The sequence below is a fragment of the Rutilus rutilus genome (genome assembly GCF_951802725.1).
Source record: "Rutilus rutilus genome assembly, chromosome: 7".
NCBI classification, from domain to species: domain Eukaryota; kingdom Metazoa; phylum Chordata; class Actinopteri; order Cypriniformes; family Leuciscidae; genus Rutilus; species Rutilus rutilus.
Window position 1 is genome coordinate 36,529,775 of NC_140221.1, and position 9,814 is coordinate 36,539,588.

Here is a 9,814-nt window from a genome sequence, read left to right on the forward strand (position 1 = left end):
ATCAACAGTTACAGTAAAGACATTTATAATGTTAAAAATATATATATTTGAAATATATGCTGTTCTTTTGAACTTTACATTCATCAAAGCATTTTGAAAAAAAAAAATCTGTACACAACTGTTTTCAACATTGAAAATAATAATGAATATTTATTGAGCATCAATCATCATATTAGTATGATTTCTGAAGGATCATGTGACACTGAAGACTGGAGTAATGATGCTGAAAACTCAACTTTGATCACAGAAATGAATTACTATGTAAAATATTTTAAAATTGAAAACAGCTGTTTTAAATTGGAATAATATTTCACAATATTACTGTTTTTGTTTGTATTTTTAATCAATAAATGCAGCCTTGGTGAGCAGAAGAGACTTCTCCTAAAAACATTAAAAATCTTACTGACCCCAAACTTTTGAACAATAATATATATATATATATATATATATATATATATATACATATATATGTATGTGTGTGTATGTATGTATGTATATATATATATATATATATATATATATATATATATATATATATATAGCTGCGAGCAGCGATGGAGGGCCAAAGCCGGCGGTACCACCACCCCGGTGCCTTTAGGTAACTAAAGGCACCGGGGTTGCGGTGCCACCGGCTTGGGCCCGTAATCGCTGCTCGCAGCTATATTTATTATTATTATTATTATTGTTCTTCAAGGGTTCGGGGGCTTTTGGGGCCTTTAACGTGCTCAAAAACTCATGAAACTTTGCACGCATGTCAGAACCCGCGGCCATTAGGGCCGGGCTAAAGCTGGTACCCGGGCGTGGCAGGGGGGCTCAACAGCGCCCCCTGGTACGGAATCCGAACACTTGTCCATAAATCAAACACGCTTGCATGTAATAATATGAAACTCGGAACACATATAGATCTCATCGGGCCGAACAACTTTCGTGCTCTAAGTTTTACGCCAGCCCAACAGGAAGTTGGCTATTATGGGATGTTTGGAAACGCATGCTGTGGAATTTAATGTACTCCTCCTAGGGAATTCATCCAATCGCCTCCAAACTCAGTCAGCATGAAGTCAAGACATTGAGGATGCTAAATTGCGGACGGATTTTTGATATCTCGAACGGTTTGGCCGTGGCGAGGACACAAATTTATGGCGAATAATGGAAACAGGAAGTGTGTTATAACTTCTGCATACATTAACTGATCTTGATGAAACTTCAGCAGTGTGTTCGTTGTAAGAGGCCGATCACATGGATGTGACTACTGTGAGTCTAAGTTAAAGCGCCACCAACTGGCAGCAGGAAGTGTGTCCCTTTCAAAATGCTTTAAAATCACCCTCTTATTTTTACCCAATTTGCTTCAAACTTTATGTGTATAATGTAAACACACGGCAGATGTAGACCTGTGAAAGGATTTTTGATATCTTTAATAATGTTGCCATGGCAACGCTTCAAACTTTAATATTCTTTTTTGATGCTTTTGAGACTCTTAACATACTTGAAATTGCATGAAACTCGACAGACACATCACATTTATTAGCCAGTAGACATGTGCAAAGTTTCAGAAACGGGGGTGGTGGAATGGCTCAGTAGCGCCACCTTTAGTCAAAAATGGGGGTTTAGTTTTTCCTAGAATCACAAAACTTGGTATGTGTATTGTTCTCATCAAGACGGACAACTTTCTAATTTACATGAACCATCTCTGACCAACAGGAAGAGATATATTTTGGTTTGAATGTGGATTTTCTGAAGAATTTTCTCTCCCTCTCTCTGTGTCTGTGTGTGTGTGAGGGGAGGGGGGGATTTGACTATTGCTTTTATATTGTTAATCAAGGTTTCAGGGGCTTTTGGGGTCCTTAACGTGCTCAAAAACTCTTGAAACTTTGCACACAGGTCAGAATCCACGGCCATCAGGGCCGGGCTGAAGCTGGTACCCGGGCGTGGCTGGGGGGCTCAACAGCGCCCCCTTGAACGGGGTTCTAAAACTTGATCCATATATCAAACACGCTCGCATGAATTAATATGAAACTCGGTACACATATAGATCTCATCGGGCCGAACAACTTTACCCCGGTCAAGTTTTACGCCAGCCCAACAGGAAGTCGGCTATTATGGGTTGTTTGGAAAACGCTTGCTGTGGAATGTGAAATACTCCTCCTAGAAAATTCACCGTGTCCCCTTCAAACTCGGTGGGCATGTAGTCAAGACTTTGAGGATGCTAAATTGCGGACGGATTTTTGATATCTCGAACGGTTTGGCTGTGGCGAGGAATCGAATTTATGGCGAGAAAAGAGAAACACGGAAGTGGAATAACTTCTGCATACATTAACTGATCTTGATGAAACTTCAGCAGTGTGTTCGTGGTAAGAGGCCGATCAGATGGATGTAGCTATTGTGAGTCAAAGTTATAGCGCCACCAACTGGCAGCAGGAAGTGTGTCACTTTCAACATGCTTTTGACAAAAGTGGGGGGGTTACTTTTAACTACATTAAAGAAAAAATAGTTTGTATATTGTTCTCATCAAGCCGGACAACTTTCTAATTTACATTCAATAGCTCTGGCCATCAGGAAGTCAGATATTTTGGTCTGAATGTGAATTTTTTTGCAAAATCAGCCTCTGAATTTTTAGCCACTCCTCTTAAACTATTTATTTTATTCGTACCAAACTTTTTCAACATGATGAAACTACATTAAATATGCTAAATTGTGAATGGATAATAAATATCTCAAACGGTTTTGCTATGGCGAGGGATTAAAGTAAAAATCTTCTAAAAATGTAATTATATACCATTTATTTCTATATAAAAGTATACAAATATCACAACTAAACCCATTTTATTCTGTTTTTGCAATTCAAGCAGAATGAAAAAGTTAAAAACAGGCTATTTAGTGCTATTTGGTTCAACAAAAAAGCAAACATAGGGCTATACTGCCCTCTTGTGTCCAAAAGGACATCAAAATAGTATATAAAACTTTTTACCAGGTAGGCCAATATTGTATTTAAATATACATTTATTAGGTATGTGTCTGAGGATATTTTCCCACCGGTTAATCGACGTGTGACACGAGTGGGTGCTTTTAAATCGCTAATATAAAAGTGAAAGTAAAAAAACGGACGTCCGCACGGACATTGATAATGGTGCACGTTGGAAAGATTGATACTTTTAAACATAACACTAAACCGCCATTAGGTGTCGCCAGGCGACCATCTTAATGAGCGAGTCATTGATTCATTCGTTCAAACGATTCATTCCAATGACTGAGTCATTCATGATTGAGACAGATGTTTATGGATTGACCATTGAATCTTTGAGTCAAGCGATTCGTTTCAAAATGCTGAATCATTCAGTAATGAGAAAACAAGTTGCTGTGATCTTTGTTTAACTATTTTTGCTGCTGAAACAGAACAAAAACAGTCAATATTGCATCTAAAATGTAAGTGACTTAATTGTAACTGTTTATTAACCTGTTGTATGAAATCAATGTCACAGTTTCAATCGTGATTGTATTCAGGAAATAGTTGCCTACTCGTCAAGTGAGGTTGCTTAACTCTATCATATGTTATAAAATATATAAAAACTCCATATTTGTAATTTTTATAGTTAGTATGTTGTTAACTGGGTTGCTTTTTTCAATTCTCCTGGAGAAGCAGCATGAGCCTCAGCAGTGCAACCTTGTTACCATTGATCAGTAATACATTCATTATTAACTGCTGATTGCAACTTAAAATGAATGTAATGAAATTAGAATAATCTCTCGTTTTAGTGACTCCCAAGTTATTTTTTTTGTTATTGACGTCCTAATCAGGCTATACTCTGGTCGGGCAAGTAAAATTCTCTTTCAGGTAGGCCTATTGTATTTATATATAAATATATTAGGGATGTGACTGTGATAAAATTTTCCCACCGGTTAATCGACGTGTGACACCGCTGAGGGCTTTTAAATCGCTAACTATAGTATACTATATACTAGTAAAATACAGACGTCCGCACAGACATTGATAATGGTACGGAGTAGAGCGAGCATTTTCAATGTATTCCTATGAATGTATGAATTAACTAAAACATTTTATTTATGTTTTTGTGTCCACTGTTCAACCGCAACCACGTCACACACACACACACATTCCAGAATTGCAATCTTGACATCGCAGCCTGTTCATTATAGCCCTAATACAATATAATAATAAAAATAGTCAACCTAACATAAACGAATTACACTGCTTTGTTTAAATAGTCAGTAGTACAATTTGTACCATTCACAGAAAGCAGAGCTCCACTGTAATGTTTCCAAGCACATTTTTGCGCGTGTGAAGAGGATGATTTTTTCCATCGATATTGGAACACGAGTGAAGTACAAAGCCTATAATAAAGAATAGTTTAGCATCCAAATACATCGCAAATATTGAAACATTTTGATTCTAATGAGAGGGTTACGTGAGACCAACACTGCTTACTTTCGTTTTTATTTTTACATTAAATTTAAAGGATTTGTTGTGGAATATTTTGAGTGTATCATGAAATCAGAATAAGGTAAGACAAGTAATATTTTCTGTCTTATATATATATATATAGATATATATATATATATATATATATATATATATATATATATATATATATATAAATATAGCTGCGAGCAGCGATGGAGGGCCAAAGCCGGCGGCACCGCCATCCCCGGTGCCTTTAGGTAACTAAAGGCACCGGGGTTGCGGTGCCACCGGCTTGGGCCCGCAATCGCTGCTCGCAGCTATATTTATTATTATTATTATTGTTCTTCAAGGGTTCGGGGGCTTTTGGGGCCTTTAACGTGCTCAAAAACTCATTAAACTTTGCACGCAGGTCAGAACCCGCGGCCATTAGGGCCGGGCTGAAGCTGGTACCCGGGCGTGGCAGGGGGGCTCAACAGCGCCCCCTAGAACACAATCTTAAATCTTGGACACATACAAGAACGTATTAGTATGAAACTCGGTACACATATAGATCTCATCGGGCCGAACAACTTTCGCACTCTAAGTTATTAGCTCTGCCCAACAGGAAGTCAGCTATTATGGGTTGTTTGAAAAACGCATGCTGTGGAATTTAATGTACTCCTCCGAGGGAATTGATCCGATCCATACCAAACTCGGTCAGCATGAAGTCAAGCCATTGAGGATGCTAAATTGCGGACGGATTTTTGATATCTCGAACGGTTTGGCCGTGGCGATGAAACGAATTTATAGCGAGAAAAGATAAACAGGAAGTGTGTTATAACTTCTGCATACATTAACTGATCTTGATGAAACTTCCGCAGTGTGTTCGTTGTAAGAGGCCGATCACATGGATGTGACTATTGTGAGTCAAAGTTATAGCGCCACCAACTGGCAGCAGGAAGTGTGTCACTTTCAAAATGCTTTGAAATCACCCTCTTATTTTTACCCGATTTGCTTCAAACTTTATGTGTATAATGTAAACACACGGCAGATGTAGACTTGTGAAAGGATTTTTGATATCTTTAATACTGTTGCCGTGGCAACGCTTCAAACTTTAATATTCTTTTTTGATGCTTTTGAGACTCTTAACATACTTGAAATTGGATGAAACTCGACAGACACATCACATTTATTAGCCAGTAGACATGTGCAAAGTTTCAGAAACGGGCGTGGTGAGGGGCTCAGTAGCGCCACCTTTAGTCAAAAATGGGGGCTTAGTTTTAAGTAGAGTCACAAAAATCGTTATGTATATTGTTCTCATCAAGCCGGACAACTTTCTAATTTATAGTCATAAGCTGTGACCAACAGGAAGTGAGATATTTTGGTTTGAATGTGATTTTTTGTAGAATTCTCTCCCTCTCTCTCTCTGTCTCTGCGTCTCTGTGTGTGTGAGGGGTGGGGGGATTTGTCTTTTGAGTGAGATTTGTTTAAAATTCCTGTTTTTCAAGGTTTCAGGGGCTTTTGGGGCCTTTAACGTGCTCGAAAACTCTTGAAACTTTGCACACAGGTCAGACCCCGCGGCCATCAGGGCCGGGCTGAAGCTGGTACCCGGGCGTGGCAGGGGGGCTCAACAGCGCCCCCTGGAATGGGATCCGAACACTTGTCCATAAATCAAACACACTTGCATGTAATGATATGAAACTCGGTACACATATAGATCACATCGGGCTGAACAACTTTCGTGCTCTAAGTTTTACGCCAGCCCAACAGGAAGTCGGCAATTATGGGTTGTTTGGAGAACGCTTGCTGTGGAATGCGAAGTACTCCTCCTAGAGAATTCATCCAATCCCCACCAAACTCGGTGTGCATGAAGTCAAGACATTGAGGATTCTAAATTGCGGACGGATTTTTGATATCTCGAACGGTTTGGCCGTGGCGAGGAAACGAATTTATGGCGAGAAAAGAGAAACACGAAGTGGTATAACTTCTGCATACATTAACGGATCTTGATGAAACTTCACCAGTGTGTTCGTGGTAAGAGGCCGATCAGATGGATGTAACTATTGTGAGTCAAAGTTATAGCGCCACCAACTGGCAGCAGGAAGTGTGTCACTTTCAAAATGTTTTTGACAAAAGTGGGGGGGTTAGGTTTACCCACAATTACAAAAATCAGTAAGTATATTGGTCTCATCGAGCTGGACAACTTTCTAATTTGAGGTCATTAGCTTGGACCAACAGGAAGTCAGATATTTTGGTTTGAATGTGGATTTATTTGCAAATTCAGCCTTTGCTTTTTACCCACTCCTGCTAAGTGTTTTTTTTTTTTATTCACACCAAACTTTTTCAACATGATGAAAATACATTAAAGATGCTAAATTGAGAACGGATATTGAATATCTCAAACGGTTTTGACATGGCGAGGGATTAAAATAATGTCAAAAAAGGAATCAGAAAACATCTCATATATTCTTAAAATTTAATTATACACCATTTATTTTTATATAAAATAATACAAATATTAGAACTAAACCTATTTTATTCTGTTTTTGCAATTCAAGAAGTATGAAAAAGTTAAAAACAGACTATTTAGTGCTATTTGTTTCAACAAAAAAGCAAACATAGGGCTATACTGCCCTCTTGTGTCCAAAAGGATATCAAAATAGTATATAAAACGTTTTACTAGGTAGGCCTATTGTATTTAAATATAAATTTATTAGGTATATGACTGTGAGGATATTTTCCCATCGGTTAAGCGACGTGTGACACGAGCGGGTGCTTTTAAATCGCTAATATAAAAGTGAAAGTAAAAAAACGGACGTCCGCACGGACATTGATAATGGTGCACGTTGGAAAGAATGATACTTTTAAACATAACACTAAACCGCCATTAGGTGTCGCCAGGCGACCATCTTAATGAGCGAGTCATTGATTCATTCGTTCAAACGATTCATTCCAATGACTGAGTCATTCATGATTGAGACAGATGTTTATGGATTGACCATTGAATCTTTGAGTCAAGCGATTCGTTTCAAAATGCTGAATCATTCAGTAATGAGAAAACAAGTTGCTGTGATCTTTGTTTAACTATTTTTGCTGCTGAAACAGAACAAAAACAGTCAATATTGCATCTAAAATGTAAGTGACTTAATTGTAACTGTTTATTAACCTGTTGTATGAAATCAATGTCACAGTTTCAATTGTGATTGTATTCAGGAAATAGTTGCCTACTCGTCAAGTGAGGTTGCTTAACTCTATCATATGTTATAAAATATATAAAAACTCCATATTTGTAATTTTTATAGTCAGTATGTTGTTAACTGGGTTGCTTTTTTGTGTGCTGCGCTCATTTGTTTACAATTCTCCTGGAGAAGCAGCATGAGCCTCAGCAGTGCAACCTTGTTACCATTGATCAGTAATACATTTATTATTAACTGCTGATTGCAACTTAAAATGAATGTAATGAAATTAGAATAATCTCTCGTTTTAGTGATTCCCAAGTTATTTTTTTGTTATTGACGTTCTAATCAGGCTATACTTTGGTCGCGCAAGTAAAATTCTCTTTCAGGTAGGCCTATTGTATTTATAAATATATTAGGGATGTGACTGTGATAACATTTTCCCACCGGTTAATCGACATGTGACACCGCTGAGGGCTTTTAAATCGCTAACTATAGTATACTATATACTAGTAAAATACAGATGTCCGCACAGACATTGATAATGGTGCGGAGTAGAGCGAGCATTTTCAATGTATTCCTATGGATGTAGGAATTAACTAAAACATTTTATTTATGTTTTTGTGTCCACTGTTCAACCGCAACCGCGTCACACACACATTCCAGAATTGCAATCTTGACATTCATTATAGCCCTAATACAATATAATAATAAAAATAGTCAACCTAACATAAACGAATTACACTGCTCTGTTTAAATAGTCAGTAGTACAATCTGTACCATTCACAGTAAGCAGAGCTCCACTGTGATGTTTCCAAGCACATTTTTGCGCGCGTGAAGAGGATGATTTTTTCCATCGATATTGGAACACGAGTGAAGTACAAAGCCTATAATAAAGAATAGTTTAGCATCCAAATACATCGCAAAAATTGAAACATTTTGATTCTAATAAGAGGGTTACGTGAGACCAACACTGCTTACTTTCGTTTTTATTTTTACATTAAATTTAAAGGATTTGTTGTGGAATATTTTGAGTGTATCATAAAATCAGAATAAGGTAATACAAGTAATATTTTCTGTCTTATAAATATATATATATATATATATATATATATGTGTGTGTGTGTGTGTGTGTGTGTGTGTATATAAATATAGCTGCGAGCAGCGATGGAGGGCCAAAGCCGGTGGCACCGCCATCCCCGGTGCCTTTAGGTAACTAAAGGCACCGGGGTGGCGGTGCCACCGGCTTGGGCCCGCAATCGCTGCTCGCAGCTATATTTTTGTTTTTGTTTTTACATAAACTTAAGTTTAAAATTGTAATTTGGCAATTTCTCTATAAAAAATTCCTGTCGTCACTGTTTTTCACCTACTATATGGAACATGCTATTTCGGATGCAGCCCTATGTAACCTTTTGTGCTCTTGTGGTGAATAAACAAAAACGGCATGCGTCTCGCGGAAGAACATTGTAGCCGGAGCAACTTCTCTTGAGTCACGCAGGTACTGGGCTACTCCGCCGAGGTTTGTGTCTCACTCCATCTAAAATAGTCTGAATATAAACACTTATTATAGGCGTACCGTAACCGTAGTAGTGATGGATGGATTCATGATGTAGCCTACTCGCTAATTTTGAACAAAAAAAAGTTAGCGTACCTAAATTAGGTTTATGTGCATGAAATGTTGACCCAGTAACCAGTTGTCACTGTAATGCTCACCCTCACTCTCTTCCTCTTAAGATAATAATTCTTGTGTAGGAGATACACTTGATCACAGTGTTGTTTATCTTTGAAACTATGTTCTGCCATGATGAGATCAATTTACAGTAGGCCCAAGTGTAGGCTACAAGAAAAACAACTGAAGAAATGTCCATTGAAAACCCTCACAGAACAAACTGGAATCTACCACATGAATGACTCTGAACAACATATATTCATATAATCCGCATTTTGTTGATTTTGAACAGCACATTGTCAGTATAATTCAGTTGGAAATAGGAAATTCCTTCCCTATCATTTAATTATGACAGCAGACAGACACAATGCTATCTGGTCTCTTCCTTACGTAATGCCTAGTGTCTTTTTACCCCTTCCTTGAAAACATACATGTGGTCTCTTGTGTGAATTCGGTTCTAAAAAAGCATTCTTCTCATTGCTCTATCACACTCTGTCACATTTTATCTCCTCTGACACACTATCTCTTTCTGACTGCAACCAGACAACAGAAGTGAAGGTGTAGGAAAGAAAA